The following is a 21,496-nucleotide window of genomic DNA, read 5'->3' as shown; positions in this document are numbered from 1 at the left end:
ACTACCTCCCGCTACAAGGATGGTTCAAACAGTATCTCTCGTAAAATGTTTCACTACTTGCCCATTACAGATAGGTTACAAAAGTTGTATGCACATGAGGACATAGCAAAACTAATGCATTCACACAAAGAAACTTGCCTCTCAAGCTCTAGTAAAATGTTGCATCCATGTCATAGAGAGACATGGGAGCAATTTGATGCAGAATTTCTAAACATTGCACAAAAAGCGAGGAATGTAGGCTCGATTTTGCAATTGATGGTTTTACACCATATAGCTTAGTGCAGCCCCTTATTCTTGTTGGCATGTATTCTTGGTTCCATATAATCTTCCACTTGGTGTTTGTATGAGGCTAGAGTATATATTTCTTTCTATGGTTATCCCAGGACCTGAACATCCGGGAAGGAAACTAAGTGTCTTGATGAAACCTATAGTAGATGAATTGATGAAGCTATGGGATGGGGTAGAAACCTGGAATGCTTCACTGAAGCAAAACTTTAGGCTCGGAGCATAATACTGATGCTCCATACATGACTTTGTGGCAGGAGATGAAGTCTTTAAATCATCGGATGGAAAAGCAAGCATGGCAAAGTGATGTGTCCAATGTTAGTGAGAGTCAGCCATCTGAAGAAAAGATGATAAGAGACGTAACAAACTGCACATACCTCATAATGGTCAAATTGTCATTCTACCAGAGGGTGACAGGTAAGTAAATTTAACATATTTTCTATGAATTGTCTTCATAAATTCCAAACTAATCCTCAATTGCATTCATTGTAGGCAATTCAAATATCTTAATTACTCATTGGATGATAAAATGAAGACAGGACCTATACTTGGAGTGATTTTAAACCAACAATACCCACCCATCATTGAAGGGACTACTATAGGTTGTTAGCCATTCAAATATCATGCAAGCAAGTGGCGTCACTACTCTGACACTATAAGAGATGATTTACAAACCCTAGCTGACCATGTGAAGGTAGAGTTTTCGGTGAGCGTTAAGTTCTAGCATTGTGTTTCTTTTTTGATAAACAAACACCACATGCATATATTATTTCATTATTGTATATGACCCTAATGTATCTTGCATGAGAGAAATTTATAGGTCCTTAGTCTTCGGGATTTAAATAACAGCATTTCAATAGTTGCAGTGACAACAATGGCCAACTCTGCGGTCCTTGAGGTACTCTCTTCTAATGTATTTGTCGATTCAATCTTGTAGTTTGAGGGTGCTGCTCTCTTCTGATTTGCAAGGAGGCTGAAAAAATAACTCAGGATATTGTGTGTTGTCATGGACTTCGACTCTTTATTACCGTGAGATGGGAGTTAAGTAACAGCACAAAATGTGATGCTTGTGGCATCGTCCTATGTGTATAATGGACGATTCAGATTTCATTTGAATTTCTGCAAATACTTTTGCTATTTTCCTGCAAAGAAGCACACTTAATTTTGTGTTTTATCATCAATAGATGTGGTCTTTAAATAATAGCAATACTAAACCTGGAGAAACTCTTTAACTTAGGAATGAAAAACAACCTTCTTGTTTGAAACTAGTGATTTTTCTGAATCCTTTTTGGGAAATGAGAATTGTGATATGCAAAATTATCACGTCACAAACAACCCCTGCTAGCTAGCTGTGACATATATGCATTGTCTCTGTTATTTTCAGCATGGACTTTCTCACATATAGCCTGCAAGTGACCACTGATATTTGATGTTCCTTTGTTTTTCCAGAGCATATATTCAGTGCCTAAGGAACTTGAAGACGAGGCTAACAGCATATTTGAGAAATTTGCACACAATCAATGCAAGAATATGTTGTACCAAATGGCTCATTCCTGAAGCCTAGGAGTCCATTTGTAAGTTGTGGTGCTCGGATGAATACAGGAAGAAGAAAAAAAGCTTGGGCAACAGTCACAGAAAAAATCAAAAGATCCAGCTCAAAACCGGGGTGGCTCAAGGATTTAGTTCAGACTCAACATTACATTGTAAGCTTCTTGTTCACTGTTATTGTTGCATTCTAATAGATATGTGCTGTAGGTAGCATGACTTTATAAAATTTGCTTAGGTCTTAACATTGGTCAACTTTTTTATGCCATGAAGGGAGCCAAATATGGACCTGGGAAGGCCAATATTCTAAACACTTATTGTTGCATGAAGTTAGGCCTTAAAAATTGTGATAGCGAGGCGAATAGTGGTCCGATTGACAGTGAAAAGGCAAAATAAGTTGTTGTAAGTTGCAGAACTTCTATTTAATTTTGAGATGTGTGTTTCATTTTCCATTACTAATATCTGTTATTTCTGTTGGAATATAAAGTACTTTTATATTTAATTTAATCCATAAATAATTTATGAGCAGAAACTGATAACTGATATGATCATATTACCAGAGCATAATCTAGACATATGTATGAAAGCACAACAAATGACTAGATCTATTATACTCGAAATTAGAAATCGCAGAAAATAAAATATGAGTAACATGAAGATGCTTGTTGCACCGTATTGATGGCACGATCGATCCTGCTGACAATGCGCCGAAATTGTTGAGGATGACAGCGGGCAGTGCCCAAGCGACCAGGAAGACGAGCCGTGGTGAAGAACTTAAGCAGTCGCGCAAAGCGCTTCCCAAAAACCTTATTCGCCCTCTCCCAGTGCAAGATCTCAAAAGCAAGCATTTCGGAGATCTACTCTCCCGGTTGCCAGTGCACGTCGACGCCGGGATGGAGTAGACTACAGCGGTAGCACAACAGAAAGAGAAAGAGGCAAAAACCCTAACTCTTATATAGGCTCATATAATGAGAGCATACGCAATTTTAGGGCTACTCTCAATTAGCAATCTATGTTTTCGTGTACCCAAAGAGATGGAGGTCCTTGCATATATATAGGGGAAAACCCCCACCTCCACCTCCATTAGCAATATGGTACTAATAGAGGGTGAGCCTCAACATGGGCCACCTCTCCACAATATGGGCCTTTGAGATTTATTAGAAATTATTACATAGGCCGGCCCCAATAATTCTAATAATCCCCCATCAAATCTCAAAGTCCCATAAAGAATTACAAGTTTCCCACTATTATTTGATATACCAGTGTTTCAATAGAGACTGTTAAGTTGAACATCCATCTAGAACATCAAGCTACACTCATTCACAACTTGAACAATAGACTATGCCTTGAATTGCAAGTTTTGTGCAAACAAGTTTCATTTAAAGCCATAACTGATACTTGGCTGCCAATAGACTACTCCGCAGATGGAGCATATAAGTCATACTCCATGTTCTCTTCATGAGTTTACTAGAGATCACCAAAATCTCATAAACTACGACCAACAGTCAGACTCATATAGGTGTGTTCTTTCAAGAATGCCCTGTAGGTCAGCATCTTTGCTACTTAAAGCCAATAGAACACATTAAGGCATTAGCCAACCTGCCTTACAGATCTCTGAGAGTTTTGGATCTTCACTCGAGTGGGCCAAACAACAAAGTTACTCTCCTCTAGTTAGGTCAATAGCTTGTTCTTCCCAAGTCCTAATTCACGGGATCTCTGAACACATAGATTGGTTACCACTATGGTATAACTCACATGGGTCTCATACCTATCTCCTTAGATGCATTATCTATCACACTCCGTGATAGTCATTTTGTAAAGGGATCTGCCAGGTTCTTAGCTGTTCGGACATAATCCAAGGTTATCACTCCTGAATTTCTCAATTTCCTGACAGACTTCAATCGTCTCTTTACGTGCCTTGAGAACTTGTCATTATCTTTAAAATTGTTTACTTTTATAATAACCGTGTGATTATCACAGTTCATAAGGATAGCCGGTACCGGTTTCTCAACCACAGGTAAGTCCATCAATAACTCACGCAGCCATTCTGCCTCAACAGTGGCTGTGTCTAATGCAATGAGTTCTATTTCCATAGTTGACCTCGTCAAGATGGTCTGTTTGCAAGACCTCCATGACACAGTAGCACCACCTAGAGTGAATACATATCCACTTTTGGCGTAAATCTCATCAGCATCAGATATCCAGTTTGAATCACTACAACCCTCTAGTACCGGTGGGTACCCGGAATAGTGAAGACTATAACTCATAGTACCAAGCAAATAGCACATGACTCGTTCAAGCGTACACTAATGTTCATCACCCGGGTTAGAAGTAAAGCGACTCAATTTGCTCACAGCAAATGAGATTTCAGGCCTTATAGCACCAGCTAGGTACATGAGTGATCCAATAATCTGAGAGTATCTCAGTTGGTCCCTGCCACTTTTCTTATTCTTTCAAAGTATCACACTAGGATCATAAGGTGTTGGAGAAGGCTTGCTGTCCTGGTAACCAAAGCGGCTCAAGACCTTCTCAACATAATGAGATTGTGTAAGAGTAATCCCATTCTCTCCTTTGATTAACTTGACGTTTAAGATTACATCAGCCTTACCCAGATCTTTCATATCAAAGCTTTGAGATAAGAAAGACTTACCTCATTAACCACATCAAGGTTTGTTTCAAATATCAGTATGTCATCAACATACAAGCACAATATAACTCCCTCACCCCCACCATGGCGATAGTACACACATTTATCTGGCTCATTGATCAAAAAATCTGCAGATGTTAAAGTTCTGTCGAACTTCTCATGCCATTGTTTAGGAGCTTGTTTAAGGCCATACAAGGACTTCAACAACTTACACACCATACCTTCTTGACCTTTTACGACAAACCCATCAGGCTGTTCCATATAAATTTCCTCGTCCAACTCTCCATTAAGGAAAGCTGTCTTAACGACCATCTGATGAACGATGAGACCATGTGAGGCAGCCAAGGAAAGTAGCACTCGGATAGTAGTCAATCTCGCAACAGGTGAATAAGTGTTAAAGAAGTCTTCACCTTCCTTTTGGGTATAATCCTTGGCCACAAGCCGAGCCTTGTATTTTTCAATAGTACCGTCGGGCCTAAGCTTCTTCTTGAACACCTACTTGCAACCCACAGGTTTGCATCCATAGGGTCGTTCTGTGACCTCCCAAGTTCCGTTTACGAGGATGGAATCCATTTCGCTCTGTACAGCCTCCTTCTAGTAGTCTATATCTGGAGATGCAAACGCTTTTGAGATGGACTTGGGAGTGTCATCCACAAGGTACACAGTAAAATCATCACCAAAAGACTTTGCAATCCTTTGTCTCTTACTCCTCCTAGGAGCTTCACTATCATCCTCCTCAGGATCTTGCTAATGTATTTGTTCAATAATATCAAGAGGTGGAGGAGGTTCAGAGATTATCTCAGAAGATAGTCTAGACATGCTATGTAAATATTTCATAGGAAATATGAGCTCAAAAATGTTGCATCACAAGACTCCATCATTGTATCGACATGCACATCATGTATCTCAGATTTAACCACTAAAAACCTATAAGCAATGCTCCGATGAGCATATCCTAGAAAGACACAACCCACTATTTTAGGTCTGAGCTTGCACTTTTTAGTTATTGGTACATTGACTTTCTCCAAGCATCCCCAAGTGCGTAAATAAGAAAGTGATGGATGTGTCCCTTCACATTCTTCATATGGGATTTTCTCGTTATCCTTGAGAGGAACCCTATTCAGGACATGACATAAAGTCAACAAGACCTCCCCCCACCATGCCTTAGATAATCCCGCAGTGTTTAACATGGTATTAACCAAGTTAATCAATGTGCGGTTCTTCCTTTCGGTCACCCCGTTTGATTAGGGTGAATAGGGAGGTGTCCTCTCATGAATAATCCCATATTTCTCACAGAATAAATCGAAATCACTAGAGAAATACTCCCCACCATTATCCGATCTAATTGTTTTGATCTTTCTCTCTAGTTGATTCTCAATTTCTACCTTATAGATTTTAAAATGATCTAGAGCCTCATCTTTCGTTTTCAACAAATAAACATAGCAATATCTAGTCACATCATCAATCAAAGTCATGAAATATCTTTTTTCACCCTCCATCAACACACCATTTATTTCACACAGATCTGAATGTATGAGTTCTAGAGGTGCCAAATTTCTCTTCTCAGCTACCCTGTGGGGCTTACGAGGTTGTTTTGATTGCACACAACTATGACACTTAGAACTTTTGGCCATGGAAAAATTTGGAATTAAACTTATGCTGGAAAGTTGAGTCATAGAACCAAAATTCAAATGACATAACCACGAATGCCAAACACTAGCATCATCATTAGCATTGCCACAAATATGGTTCACAGATTTATTATTGAAATCAGAAAGGGAAAAATGGAACAGGCCTCCGCACTCATAGCCTTTACCAATAAATTATCCATGCTTTGACACTACTACTTTATTTGACTCTAACACCACCTTAAACCCGTCTCTACAAAGAAGGGAGCCGCTAACTAGATTCTTGTTCATTGTAGGGACATGCTGCATGTTCCTTAGCTGCACGATCTTGCCCGAAGTAAACTTCAGATCTACCGTGCCAATACCACTAGCAAAAGCATGTGACCCATTTCCCATTAGGATGGAAGAATCATAGACGACTTGATAAGATGAGAACATTGAGATATCAGCACACACATGAACATTGGCCCCTGTATCAATCCACCAATTAGTAGACTGAAATACTGAAAACACAGAGAGTAAATTTTCTTACCTTGTAGCTCCATTTTCAGCTTCGCCAATGGTCACCACATTAGCAGTCTTTAAGTTCTGCTTTTGTGGAGCCTTTCTTCCCTTGCAGTCTGGACAATCCTTGGCAAAATATCCAATCTCACCGCACACAAAGCAAGACAGTTTTGCTATGTTCTTCTTCTTCTTCTTGAAAGTGGTAGTTTTGTTTGGCTTATTATCTTTCTCTTTGTTCTTGTTGTGGAAGGGCTTTTGCACCATATTGGCCCTAGTATGTCTCTCGCCTCCTTTTAGATTCACATCCTTAGCCCGAGCTTTCTCCTCAACATCAAGAGACGCGATCAACTCTCAATAGTAATCTCTTGTCTCCTGTGCTTTAGAACAGTGGTAAAGTTTCTCCACGCAGGAGGTAACTTGGCAATGATGCCTCCAGCCACAAATTTGTCTGGTACATTGATCTTGAGGAGTTCGAGTTCCTTCACGATGCACTGAACCTCATGAGCCTGCTCAAGTATAGAGCGATTTTCAACCATCTTGTAGTCATGATATTACTCCATAATATACAGTTCACTTCCTGCATCTGATGCACCGAATTTAGCATTCAGTGTATCCCACAACTCCTTCGCGCTTTGTATGTGCATATACACATCACAAAGTTGGTCACCAAGAACGCTAAGAATGCATCCTACAAAGAGTGTATTGGCATCCGTGAACGACTTTTCCTGCTCAGCAGTAAGGGTTCCTTCCGGCTTGCCCTTAGCCACCCAGTAGATATTCATAGCCGTCAGCCACAGAGTGACCTAGACTTGCCATCTCTTAAAGTGCACACCAGAAAACTTATCTGGCCTCAGTGCAACGACACAACCAGCCATTGATAAACCTAAGTGCCTACTATAAGTTTTTTGGATTGTTGGAATATAAGGCACTTTTATGTTTAATTTAATCCATAAATAATTTTGTAAGCAGAAACTGATAAACTGATATGATCATATTACCAAAGCATAATCTAGACATGTGTACGAAAGCACAACAAATGACTAGATCTACTATACTCGAAATTAAAAATCGCGGGAAATAAAATACGAGTAACATGATTTTTAAGTACTCGTCTTGCGCTGTGGAGGTCGCTGAAGATGCTGGTTGCACCGTGTTGATCTGTTGTAGGTTTAGAAGTGTTAGGTTACTCTTTTTTGCAACAAAATATTGAGACTTTAAGAGGTTGATCTTTTTTTGCATGTAGGGAGGGACTGGACATGGATCTTTTCACATTTCAACCAATAATGTGGACAGCAACAGCGATGGTCATTGAATAACCTAGGACCTTGTTGCAGATCTTGAGATTGGCATGATGGCAGCAAGTATTTTGTGGTGTGGAAAATATTTTGTTCTTGGTTCTATGCATATTGTTCATGGCTGGAAGTGCCATCTGTGCATTGCTCTATCACTTATATGACTGCCCTTGTGTGATGGCTATCTTATGTATCGATTATATAGGAGACTTTATTTTGCCAAACCTCTAATGTAGCTTTCAGACTTGATGTATGAACATGCCAATTGCTATTTTAATAATATGATGTATGAGGACCTTTGAATGTAGCTTTTGTCACCTGTTGACCTGTGTGGGTTCATGAATTGTATTCATAATTATTGTTAGAGACAAAGCACTCCAATTTCCTGACATTTGGGCAACAATAGGTGGACTGCAACATAACTTCCAGGGAAGGCTTTGTGTAACAGTATTAGAACCGGCGGGAAAGGCTTTCTGTGATGCAAACGCTTCTGTGATTGTGTTAGAGCCGACAAGAAAGGCCTTTCATGACAGTGTTGGAACCAACGGGAAAGGTCTTTTGTGATGGTATTAGAACCGACAGGAAATCATCTTTGACGGGAAGAAAACCGACGCGAAATACTACTCATGACCATTTCTCCCATTAGGGAAACATCCGTGGCGATTTTCTATCACAGATACATGCCTTTCCCTGACGTTTGAACCCTGACGGGTCATCCCTGATGGGATCCCATTAGGGAAGGTTTTCCATGACGGTTTCCGAACCATTGCTGATGGTTTTTCCTATCAGGAAAAAGTGGTTCTGGGCTAGTGTTTCCCTAGTTTGCAAAAATAGGTGGTGGATTGAGCAAACTTGATGTTCTAAGCGACATATCTGTGGGCATTTCAACAACAGATTGGTTGCACTTTGGGCTTTTCCTAAGAATTGATATGCTTTTGCAAGAGTTAGGTATAGTTGATACATTAGCTTTTTCATGCTTTTCAGCTGATTGGCCAAGACCCTTGGGATTCTGCCTTTGGTGTTACTTTCACCTTTGAGAGGGTGAGAAACTAGCTTTACAGCTCTAGTTTTAAATGGAAATTTGGATCTCTTCAGGTGCTTTTTTTTTTTTGCACAATTTGATTGTAACATTTCTGCTGCAATGCATCTGAAAAAGGGCATGTTTGTATTGTCCAATTTATTGGGTACCCACGAATTTGATCTGTGAAATAATTTAAGACAAAAAAAAAAGCAAACTATTAATTATCAAGACGTGTATACATCACCTTGGTACCTGAAACCAAACGTTTGAAATGCTATACCTAGGTTTCCTTCACAGCCAAGAGATGATTCTGATAGCCTTTAATCGAAAAAGTGGTTTGGACTTGAGTAGGTTGAAAAAAGACATCCAACCTTGGCAAGAACGACAAGATTCCATTGAGACAGTTATGAGTTTGATTGAGTTTCCATTACTTAATCAGAAGAGAAATGCTATCCCTACTCCAACTAAGACAGAACTTTTACCGTACCAGTCAACCATTTCTTAGGAATTTATTTCTGGTTTTTAATGGTGACCTTCCATAGGATTGTCCTATTGTTAAAATAAAGTTGTCATGTTTATCTTAAACAAGGATGCATGCTCATTTTCACATTACAATCAATTAGTATCTATACACTGTATAAATTGGGTGGTTGCCTTGTCAACATTAAACCTAATTAGTGACCATTTTACACACACACACAATGGTAACCTCTTAGTGAGTTTTGCAAAGTTTTGTTGTCTAAGTACCTTAACCATCACCATTGTGTGATTTTAGGCTTAGTATTGTGCTATTTTCGCAAGTACATCAATCATAGAAAATAAGTGAATGGCATCTACTGTGTATAGTGATTCTGAGAAGAAAATAAAAATATTGCGTTCCACTATTTTGGCGCATAATCAATCATGGTAGCTAGAGTACAACTCAACATTAAAAAGATGGGATCCACATGTGCATTAGGCCAATTCATCCAGCCAATTCATCCAGTGGCGAGCAATTTGAATAGGTGAAATTTTTATGTGGGAATGATACGTACAAAATTAAGTCGCCGTCTACAAACATGTCCCTCGATACAAGGCTCCACTTCTGATCAGGATCCAGCCTCGAATGATGCTCCAAAGCGAAGCGGTAGCACGAGTGCATATCTCAACTTGAATTAATCTGATGATGATGCCATGGAGGGTCCGACCACTGATGACGCGCTAGAGGGTCCGACTACTAATGATGCGCTGGTGGGTCAGTCGTCCAAAGAACCGAGGTGTGGCTAAGGTCCCAGCAAGATGCCTTAGGGATTTTTTTTATTACAGAGGTCGATTCAACCGGAGAGCCCATAAAACCTTTAGATGTATTCGGGTCGTTTAAGACAGCATGTGGATGTCTCATAAGAGACAACGTTGCAATCACTTATGTGGGTGTCTCATAAAACGAGGTGACAACTAGGTGGTTCCCAATAGCATCAATGAATTTATGTGAGGCAAGTTATAGTAAAAGTTCGAGTACCGGATGTAACATGGTCATAGTGAAGCATCAGGCCATAGTCATAATGGATAGAATTTTAAGGGTAAATTGTACAGACATTATCAATTGAAGGGTTCAACGCCAGATTGAGATGATTATCCTACGGTGAAACTTAAATGCATATTTATCTTGTTGTATGTTCCATTATTTGTGATGTTGTCGGCAACAACTAGATTATGTACAGAAAAGGGGCAATTAGTGCCGCATCATGATAAAAAGCCAATACTGATAGTCTCTGTATCAGTGCCAGCTTGTCCCACAAACCAGCACTGATAGTCTAAATATCAATGTCGATTTCTTGATATGGACCAGCACTGATACTTTTTATCAGTACCAGTTGATAAAATGGCACTAAAAGTCACGAACTATCGTTACTGAGTAATTAGTGTTGGTTCAAAAACCACTATTGTTAGTGTTTTTTAACCGACACTGATAACCCCTTCTGTAATAGTGTCTCTTTTTTAAAAGAAAAATAGATGATGACTGATCCCAAGATCTCTTGGTACCGGTCTATATGGATACTGTTTTATAGTTTATTCCACTAGGTATATTATTTTTTTCTTCTGATTTCAGGTATAAAGAGCATGCACATCCGTCGCACCCAAAGGGAATGCTAAGGTGGACCATCGATTACTCTATCTTTGTAGCATGTACGTACGATTCTTAGCTACTTGTGCTCAATCCGTTGGCATCTCATATGGGCAGCGGCAGATCCACTGGGGAGACAGGGGCAAGAGGGCTTAATCCCCTTCTCCCCTCAATTTTTGAGTATGGAATAGGAAGAAGAGAAAAAAAAAAGAGATAAAAAAGAAGAGGAAAGGAGTAAGAAGAGTAGAGAGTCCTATTTCATAATTTTGGATCCGTCACGCATATAGGTGCTAAGGTGGTACAAAATATTTTCATTTTATTACTAAAATGAAGAGCGTACATCATGCTCTAACGACAACAACTATATACAGAGGATAATAACAGTGTTTTTCTTGGCTAACTCTATATATGTGCTCCCTCTGTTGCCTTAGGGATCTTGATGTACCAAAAGGACTGCATCCATGCCCATGACTCACCTCAAGTACTACTCAATTCAGCGCTAGCGATGCTTCTCTCCCATTCGTCCTAGCTCCTCCCATTTCTAGCCATAATAATTTTTTACTAGAGATTGCCTCGATTTATATTAAAAGCTAATTAAACAGAGTTCACAACCATCTCAGAAAGAAAAGAACAGATACTAGAACAAAACCGAAAAATGACTGGGGTTACCAATGCACTAGATATAGCAATGTTGAGAAACACAGGGCAGTAAAACATTATCCTATTACGTAAGAAGCCAGGAAACACCAAATCAAATGTTGTAAATATTAGTGATGGAGTCGGGATTTGGATTGAAGCCCCGTAGCCACTCCCAGACTTGAAAAGATACACTATCACCATCAGCTTATCGTCATCACGGAGAAGGATGTCCCATTTCAGCACCAACCATATAATGAAGGTCAGAACATCGGTATGCATTTTGGGGAACTTCTTTTCCATCGTCATAGTGTTCTTTGTCCTACAGAGAGCCCAAGCAATACCTGCAAAAAGGAAAAGCCCTAGGTTTTGAGAGATGTTAAAAAACTTTCGGAGCTAACTTGCCTATAAGTCAGCTACCGAGGTAGGAAACTCATTCCAGCCAAAGACATCTCTCAAGACACTCTATGAAAACTGTGACAACATACACCCAAAGAATATATGGTTAACATCCTCAGGTTTGCCATACAGACAGCAGTGTATGTTCCCTTGCCAATCCCTCTTCTTAAGGGATGAGGTCGCTGATAGCTTATTATGTAGAAGCTGCCACAAGAAGTTCTTGATCCTGAGAGGTAGTTTGGTTGACCAGATTTTCTTATCCCCTTTGCTGAGAACCCCCTCAAAAGTCAGGAATGTATACAAGGATTTAGCAATAAATCTCCTTGATTTATTTAGAGCCCAAGCCACTTCATCTTTTGAGTCATTTAGGTGCATATTACGCAGCTTGTGCATTAGCTCTTCCCATTGGAGTAGATCATTTGCAGTTAAACTGCTATTAAAATGAACCTCCCACTCATTATTTTCTCAACAATCAGAGACTAGTGAATTTAGGTCGGCACACAAGATGAAAAGGCTAAGGAATTAGACTTTTAGAGGAGTCTCTCCTAACCACACATCTTTCTAAAAGAGTATTATGTTACATTTATTCACTTTATAAACAGCTCCCCATTAAAAAAAAAGGTGTTTAACCTTATACAATCCCTGCCAAAACTGAGAAATGTCTCTCTTTCTGGAGGTGAAGAAGATTCTATCTAGCATGTATTTGGCCGTGAGGAGTTTGAACCAGGCTTCCTCTGACCCAGAGTAGATCTTCCCAATCCATTTGACAAGTAGACATTCATTCATAACCATTGTATTTAGAATGTCAAGACCACCATAGTCTTTATGCCTACAAATAGCTTCCTATTTAGCCAAGTGATATTTGTTAACATCCTCAGCCCCCCTCTAAAAGAACTGAGATCTAATAGTGTCTATTTTCTTATATACCCACTTAGGAAGGAGGTAAAACCCTATAGTGTATATGGGTAGACTGGTTAGGCATGAATTTGTTAGAGTCAGCTTGCCCCTATAGGTTAGGTTTTTTCCCATCCATGGGTTTAACCTTTTGACCATCTTTGATAGAACCTCAAAGGATGCAGCAATACCTAAGTGAGGATTAGAGACAGGAATATCGAGATATTTTAGACGAAGCACCCCTAGTTTGTAGTTAGCCACTTTTTGCTGATCCTCCTGCTCCATTCCAAAAGCAAAGACCTCATTTTTTATAAAAGTTTATCTTGAGTTCACACTACACCAAAGCACCTCATCAGTGCCGGTTCCAAAACCTTATCAGTACTGGTTTTGGAACCAGCACTCCATCAGTGACACTGATAGTCAGAGACTATCAGTGCCAATTTTAGAACCGACACTGATGAATTTTTCCAACAACAAAAAAAAATAAAAATGGCCAGGCAAACGAGCCAGCTTGATGCATTGAGCCGAGCCTGCTGCCGGCGCCACATGTTGGAGCTCATCGTCACCGAGGATGCCACCGCCACGGATCCTTGCTCCATCCTGCACAAATAAAATGCGAAGGCCGCCGCCATAGTTTTATTGCATTGGGATAAGTTGGCTGCCCACTAGAGCCCCCACCGGCCGCCGTGGCCAAGGCTCCAGTCATGCCCAACACAGCGGATGCCGTGGTGGAACCTCAGCTTCGCTGTGATGAACACGCTTGCATGCTCCGGCATGAGAAGTTCAATGATGCCACGCACAGTGCACTCCCGCAGCGTGTCTACTGCACCGAGCAGCACGCACAACGACCGCCCAACCATGGCCACGGCCTCATCGGCCTCGCTGTTCCTTAGGTGAGGGCCTCTAGCGAGTGGTCGACAGCCGCCTCCGCTCCGGATCCCGCCGCCCCACACGACGACTGGCGATGAGAGCTCTAGGTTGCCTCCAAAGTTGATGGCGAGCCGCGCGAGCTCCATGACCGGTGTCGGCGGCAACATCATCATCTCATCCGCCTTCGCTGCATCGCATCCTTCCGTGAGCCACGCGAAGGAGTCACCTTCGAAGCGACGGGGTTGATTAGGGAAAGGGCCCGAAGGCAGGAGCGGAGGCGCGCGGGGTTGATCAAGTGAGAGATGGAGGAGAGGAGGAAGATATAAGATAGAGAGATGGAGGGGATCGATGAGAGTTGTGCATGTGCATGTGCTCCCGTGAAGAGATAAGGTAGAGAGAGACGTGGCCTAGAGCCAAACAAGCCAAAACTCTCGTGAAGAAATATTTCAGGTCTGATTCTTTTTAGTGCTGGTTGCATATGACACTACTACAGAAAAGGGCTTCACTACCGACTCTAAAACCACCTTCACTGCCGGTTTTAGAGTCCCAACTATCACTACATGCCCGGGAACCGACAGTGAAGGTGTTATCACTACCAGCTGAAAGCGTCAACCGGCAGTGATACTCGACTATCACTGCTGTCGGTGTATCAGGAACCAGGGGTCCCCGAATCCCGAGGCCAGGCCAGCCATCCGCCACATGGCGCCATCCCGCGAGGTCTCTCTTATGGGATGAGGAAAGGCCAAGTCCCGGGAGAAGGTGCTCGGGGCCACGGTCGGTGGCCCCCAAGTACCCCAGTGCCCCGATGATCCACGGAATCCGAGTACCGGGAAGAAAGTGCTCGGGGAGGTGCCCGGTCACCCCCGAGCACCCTAGTCCCCCGACGATCAGAAGAGCTAAGTTCTGGAAGAGAGTGCTCGGGGTTACGTGCGGCAGCTCCCGAGCACTCGGTTCCCCGAAGGTCCGTACAAGAGTGCTCGGGAGAGAGTGCTCGGGGCTGCACGTGGCAGCCCCCGAGCACTCGGTTCCCCGAGGGTTCGTGCAAGAGTGCTCGGGGAGATGAACAGTACCTCCGAGCAGCCGGCACCATGAGGACAAGGATGGGCATTCTCGGGAGAGAGTGCTCGGGGATGTGAACAGTACCCCCGAGCACTCAGTACCCCGACGACTCATAAGGGCCCCCGAGCGGCCTGCCGATAAGGTGTCAACCAGCCAGAGGTCTGAGGCCGCATTTAATGAGCGTGCGTGGCCGGACACCTCCAACTACTCCCGCCACGCTCAGCGTCAGTTCCTGCCACATTTTGGCAGAGAGGCTTGGGGTCATTAATTGCACAGGTCTCGTCCCGTGCCATCCGGCTTGTCTCGGCATAATGTCGTAAGAACCAAGGCGTTCCGTCCGCCGCGCTGCTGTGGCAGGAGAACAAGACAGGGCGAGCACGCCGGGTTGCTCTACGGCTGCCCGGTGGGCCCTCTCCACGGCGCCCGTTGCCAGGGCATTTATGGTGACGGGCGACCAGGCATGCGACGTATTTTCCACCCCCGGTCACTTCACCCAGAAGAAATGATGACGCCCTTTCCATTTATGGAGTCTCAGAACTTGAGCCCGCTCCTTTCCATTCGGGGCATGTCGTGGCCGGCGAGTATTTAAAATAGCCGGCAACACAGAAGAGAAAAAATGTCAACAAAGACGAACGAGACCAAGAACACAGAATAGCAACACCAACAACAAGGAAGAACACAGCGCAAGAGAGACACTGTGAGCAAGGTTGAGCACAGTTCCAGCCGAAGAACAAGGAGCCTCAAGATCTTAGTTAGGCCAACATCCTTGTAACCAGCAACATCCTTGAGGGACTTCCTCAAGACAGTTATAGTATCCATACAGGAGTAGGGTATTACGCCCCCGTACGGCCCGAACCTGTCTAAATTCCAGTGCATTTACTTCTTCTTGCACTAGGTCGACACCCCCACCACCGGCCGTTGCATTCATTCCCATTTATTTCTCCGACGAACTTATTCAGGATCATCCCCTGGCCGAATCTCTAAAAAGGGGTCTCTCGGGATCCCTGCGACAGGAGTTAATCCTCCGACAGCTGGCGCGCCAGGTAGGGGGGAAGCATCCCTGAATCTGTTTGTTTGTTTTCTTCCACAGAAAAAAATGGCCGATGGTCACCGCCTCCAGCATTTCAGCTCCAGTTCCAGCGGGGAAATGCAGCCCCTCGCACAGGAGGCCCCAGCCGCTGCTGCGTCCCAGCAGCAGCCGCGATCTGCACATGCGACGTTCCCCTCCCAAGGGGACCAAGGCGCTGGGCCCAGCAGGGCCGCCGCCGCCACCGCCGGTGCACCATCCGACCCCTAGCAGGTGGTTGAGACTTCGGCCGCCAGGTCCGCATCCAGACAGCGCCGGGCGCCCCTCCGGCGTAGGCTCGCCTTCGGCTAGGCCAGCCCCGGGAGCGCGCTGCTTGCGGCGCACGCTCTCCTCAGGCATCCGCCTGTCCAGGCGACGGCAGAAACCCCGGAAAGCTGTTGGCTCCAAGAAGTTGCCGCCCTGGTCGGCACAGCTCGCCGCCAGGTGTTGGCCGAGAGTTCTCGCGCCACCACCCAGCGTGGCACCGCCAGAACCGGCCCATCGACGGGCAACGTTCGCACTGGCCGGGGGGCCTCCAGGCGGAGCGCCACCCCCTGGCTGCTTCCGGAGCCCAGGACCTCCGCTTACGTCTCAACGAGCGGAGGGGCCTTGAAGATGCGCGCATCACTCTCGAGCACCAGCGGGAGACTCGGCAGGAGGCTGAGGCTGAGGACCAGGCTTCCTCTTTGCCGGCCCACGATAGCCAGGATTCCCCAGCTCGCCGGCGTTCGCCGCCAAGGAACGCCACCCGCGCCACAGGGTACGGCACCGGCTGCCGTGCCTTCACTAGTGAGCTCCGCCGGGTCAGATGGCCCTCCAAGTTCTGCCCTGAGCTGCCGAAGAAGTACGACGGGTCCATCGACCCCGTTGAGTTCCTCCAAATATACACTACGGTCGTCCAAGTGGCCAGTGGCAGTGAAAAGGTGATGGCAAATTATTTTCATGTTGCCTTGAGGGGCTCTGCCCGTTCTTGGCTCACGAACTTACCCCCAGGATCTATTAGTTCCTGGGATGATCTTTACCACCAGTTCGTGGCTAATTTTTAGGGCACATTCACGCACCCCGGCTTGGAGTGCGACCTCCACGCCGTCAAGCAGCAGGAGGGGGAGATGCTACGGTGCTTCATTCAGCATTTCAGCCAGGTCCGCAACACTATCCCGCGGATAGCCCCCCACGCTGTTATCGTCGCCTTCCGGCAGGGCGTCCGTGACGAGCGGATGCTTGAGAAGCTAGGTACGCACGAAATCGAGACCACTGCGGAACTCTTCGCGCTGGCCGACAAGTGCGCCAAGGCGGCGGAGGCGCGGGCTTGGCATGCCCCGCGCCCCGAGCGCCCCGCCGCCGACCAACCAAGTTCTTCCCGCTCCGACAGGCGAGAAAAGAAAAAGAGAAGAAGGCGCGAGGCTGCTCCCGTCGAACCGGCCCAGGGCCTCGCCCCTAGGCTGGCCCAAGAGCCCGATCGTCGATAAGAACGCTGGGCGGCCGCCGACAGACGGCATGCGCCCACGAGAGCCCCGGCCAGGGCCCCTCCTAGGGCTCCAGCTCCCGCAAGGGTTCCGGCTCCCGCAAGGGCTCCAGTCCCCGCCCGGGCTCCCGCTCCAGCAAGGGCCCCCGCTCCTGCAGGGCCCGAGCCAGGCAAATGGTGCCCAATGCACCAGACTAGATGGCATGACCTCACGGAGTATCGTATGGACAAGGGCCTCTTCGAGCAGTGCCAGAGGGAGTGCGATGAGTCCCGCGGGGGAGGTGACGCTGAGCCCCCCCCCCCCCCCGGCTTCCTCGCGGCGTGGCATCAAGACCATGCTGCACGAGGTATGCTCAGCAACCCTGAGCGAAGAGGCCTCAAGGCCCCTGAGATGGTCGGACGCTCCGATCATGTTCAGTATGGCCGATCACCCCGCCAATACTGCAGGCGTGGGGCGACTACCCTTGGTGGTGTCCCCCACCATCTGCAATGTCAAGGTCGGCAGAGTGCTGATCGATGGGGGTGCAGGCCTCAACCTCCTATCCAAGGAGGCCTTCAAGAAGCTGCAGGTCCCCTCCAGGCGTCTAAAGCCGTCGCTTCCATTCTGCGGAGTGACACCTGGGCACTCCCTGCCCCTCGGGCAGGTCGAGCTACTCGTGACCTTCGGGAGTCAGGACAACTTCCGCACGGAGAACGTCCTCTTCGACGTCGTGGAGCTCCCCCTCCCCTACAACGCCATCCTCGTCCGTCCGGCGCTCGCCAAATTCATGATGGTTGCGCATTATGCGTATCTCACGGTCAAGATGCCGGGCCCAGCAGGCCCCATCTCTGTGACTGCCGACTTCGGTGGCGCCGTTTCCTGCGTCGAGCAGTCATACCTGGCCTTGGTCTCAGCTCAGGCCGAGGTCGAAGGCTGTCCAGGGGGCCCGGGACCCTCTTCATCCAAACCCCGACTCGCCGCCGATGCCTCTGTCCCTACAAAGGAGGTCGTGGTGGGCGAAGACGCCTCCCAGGTCATCCGAATCGGCGGTGACCTGGACAGAAAATAGGAAAGCGCGCTCGTCACCTTCCTCCTGGCTAACCCCGACCTGTTTGCATGGCAACCGTCCGACATGCCCGGGATCCCTAGGGAGGTGACTGAGCACCACTTGACTGTGCATCCGGACGCACGCCCGGTGAAGCAGAAGGTCCGGCCGCAGGCGCCTGAGTGCCAGGAATTCATCCGGGAGCAGGTCAGCAAGCTCCTTGACGCCGGATTTATCCGAGAGATCCTCCACCCCGAGTGGCTGGCAAATCCAGTTATCGTCCCGGAGGGCAACGGCAAGCTCCGCATGTGTGTGGACTATACTGACCTAAACAAGGCTTTCCCTAAAGATCCTTTCCCTTTGCCCCGCATAGATCAGATTGTAGATGAAACCGCGGAATGTGATCTTTTGTGTTTTTTAGATGCAAACTCTGGTTGTCACCAGATTCGCATGGCCGTAGAGGATGAAGAAAAAACTGCTTTTACCACCCCGGTGGGGACTTATTGCTATTTGTCGATGCCTTTTGGTTTGCGCAACGCTAGGTCTTCTTTCCAGAGCGCTATCAGCATCACCCTTGATTCGCAGGTTGGCCGCAACATCGAGGCCTACATCGATGATCTCGTGGTCAAGTCCCGAGACCGCGCCACCCTACTCGAAGACCTTGCTGGGACTTTCAACAGTCTCCGCACTACCCTCCTAAAGCTCAACCGTCAGAAGTGTGTCTTCAGGGTACCCGTGAGCAAGCTCCTCGGTTTCTTGGTTTCCAGCAGAGAAATTGAGGCCAATCCAGAGAAGATTCGGGCCATCGAGCAGATGCGACCCCCGGCTCGACTCAAGGAGGTTTAGCATCTCACTGGCTGCATGGCGGCCCTCGGGCACTTCATCTCCAAACTTGGGGAGAGGGGGCTCCCCCTCTTCAAGCTCCTGAAGAAGACCGGTCGTTTTGACTGGACGCCGGAGGCCGAGCAGGCCTTCCGCGATCTGAAGAAGTACCTCACCTCACCACCCGTGCTGGTGGCTCCATCCGAAGGCGAGCCACTACTACTCTACGTATCGGCCACTCCTCAGGTCGTAAGCATGGTGCTGGTGGTGGAGCGCGACGAGTGCGCGGGGCCAGGTGCTGGGTCCCAGCTCCCGGCCGCCCCCGGGCACTCCCCTGTCCTCGCGGCTCCCCCCGAGTAGGGGGTCGAGCCCGAGCACTTGGCTCCCCCCGAGCAGGGGGTCGAGCCCGAGCACTTGGCTCCCCTCGAGCAGGGGGTCGAGCCCGAGCACTCGGTTCCTCCCGGCCAAGGAGTAGAGCCCGAGCACCCGGTCAGCCCTGACCACGCCGCCGAGCCTGGGGGCTGCGATAGCCCCTCGGGTGAGGTCGCAGTCCGGGCCCGCTAGGTACAACGACCGGTTTACTTCGTCAGTGAAGTCCTCCGGGAGGCCAAAACAAGGTACCCCCAGGCTCAGAAGCTGCTCTACGCCGTGCTCTTCGCTTCCCGGAAGCTGCGCCACTACTTCCAAGTGCACAAGGTCTCGGTGGTTACCACGTATCCACTGGGACCCATCCTCCGGAACCGAGAAGGCATCGGGCATGTCGTCAAGTGGGCAGTGGAGCTGGCGGAATTTGACCTGCACTTTGTCAGTCGCCAGGCGATCAAAAGCCAGGCACTCTCTGACTTCATGGCAGAATGGACACCCGTCCTCGAGGTCGTCCCAGAAGAGATTTCTGCAAATCCCGGGCATCATGTGCCCAGATACTGGATCATGCACTTCGACGGTTCCCTCTCGCTGAAAGGCGCAGGGGCCGGAGTGGTTCTCACCTCCCCAACGGATGAAGAACTCTGGTACGTCGTGCAGCTGTAGTTCTGCGCATCCAACAACATGGCGGAATATGAAGGTTTCATCGCTGGCCTCTGAGCCGCGGTGGGTCTCGGGATTCGTCGCCTCCTGGTCAAGGGAGACTCCCAGCTGGTAGTCAACCAGGTATCCAAAGAGTACCAGTACACGGATCCTCAAATGGTGGCGTACGTGGCGGTAGTCAGGAAGCTGGAGAAGCGCTTCGATGGCCTGGAGCTACGGTACATCCCTCGCCGCGACAACGCTCTGGCCGACAACCTCTCCCGCCTGGCCTCCTCCTGTGCGCGCGTCCCTGCCGGAGTCATTGAAGAAAGACTCACACGGCCTTCTGTCCTGCCTGCCGAACAAGACGAAGGGGAAACCTCGAACTCAATTCAGGGGACCCCGGTGGCGCCCTCAGTGGGAAGCCCTGTCAGGGTGCCGCCGTCCAGCGAGTGCACTGCACTTGCTGAATGTTCTCAAGATGCCTCGTGGATGGACGACATCCGAGGGTACTTGAAGGAAAAGTTCCTCCCCAGGGATGAGGCGTCTGCCGAAAGAGTTGCTCGGCAGTCCAAACAATATGCCATAGTAGATGGGGATCTCTACCGACATAGCGCAGGCGGTATTCTCTTGAAATGCATCTCCCGGGCAGAAGGCAGCGAGCTTCTCGCTAAGATCCACGAGGGCGAGTGCGGTGGCCATGCATCGTTCCGCACGCTAGTCGGGAAGGCCTTCCGGCAAGGTTTCTACTGGCCTACAGCCCTCCAGGATGCTTCCGAGCTGGTTCGGCGCTGCAGAGCGTGCCAGTTCCATGCAAAGTAGATTCACTAGCCAGCTCAGGCTCTTCACACCATCCCCCTGTCATGGCCTTTCGCGGTCTGGGGGCTGGACATTTTGGGTCCATTCCCCCGAGCAATCGAGGGCTATGAGTACCTCTACGTCGCCATCAACAAATTCACCAAGTGGCCGGAGGCGGTCCCAGTCATCAAGGTGACCAAGAACACGGCGCTCCAATTCATCCGTAGCATCACCAGTCGCTTTGGTGTTCCGAACCGGATCATCACCGACAACGGCACCCAGTTCACAAGTGCCCTGTTCGGGGACTATTGCGAAGACCTCGGCATCAAGCTCTGCTTCGCCTCCGTCGCTCATCCTCGGAGCAACGGGCAAGTTGAGCGCGCCAATGCGGATATACTAAAGGGGCTCAAAACCCGGACCTATGACGTGCT

The 21,496-nt window shown here is 47.4% G+C and overlaps 1 long non-coding RNA gene and 1 other non-coding gene across 2 annotated transcripts; both read left to right on the top strand.

Annotated features, from left to right (window-relative positions):
• Positions 1-1,237: 1,237 nt before the first annotated feature.
• On the top strand, positions 1,238-1,347 carry LOC133891842 (small nucleolar RNA snoR97). Its single transcript, XR_009904297.1, has one exon. It is a non-coding gene; the product is annotated as a small nucleolar RNA snoR97 (small nucleolar RNA).
• Positions 1,348-1,969: 622 nt separating this feature from the next.
• Positions 1,970-7,930, top strand: LOC133891189 (uncharacterized). Its single transcript, XR_009904153.1, has 3 exons — positions 1,970-1,988; positions 2,104-2,232; positions 7,853-7,930. It is a non-coding gene; the product is annotated as an uncharacterized LOC133891189 (long non-coding RNA).
• The last annotated feature ends 13,566 nt before the right edge of the window (positions 7,931-21,496 follow it).

This window comes from Phragmites australis, chromosome 14 (assembly GCF_958298935.1).
Source record: "Phragmites australis chromosome 14, lpPhrAust1.1, whole genome shotgun sequence".
NCBI classification, from domain to species: domain Eukaryota; kingdom Viridiplantae; phylum Streptophyta; class Magnoliopsida; order Poales; family Poaceae; genus Phragmites; species Phragmites australis.
Note: the sequence above shows the minus strand (reverse complement) of the source record. Positions and strands in the feature narration are given on the sequence as shown.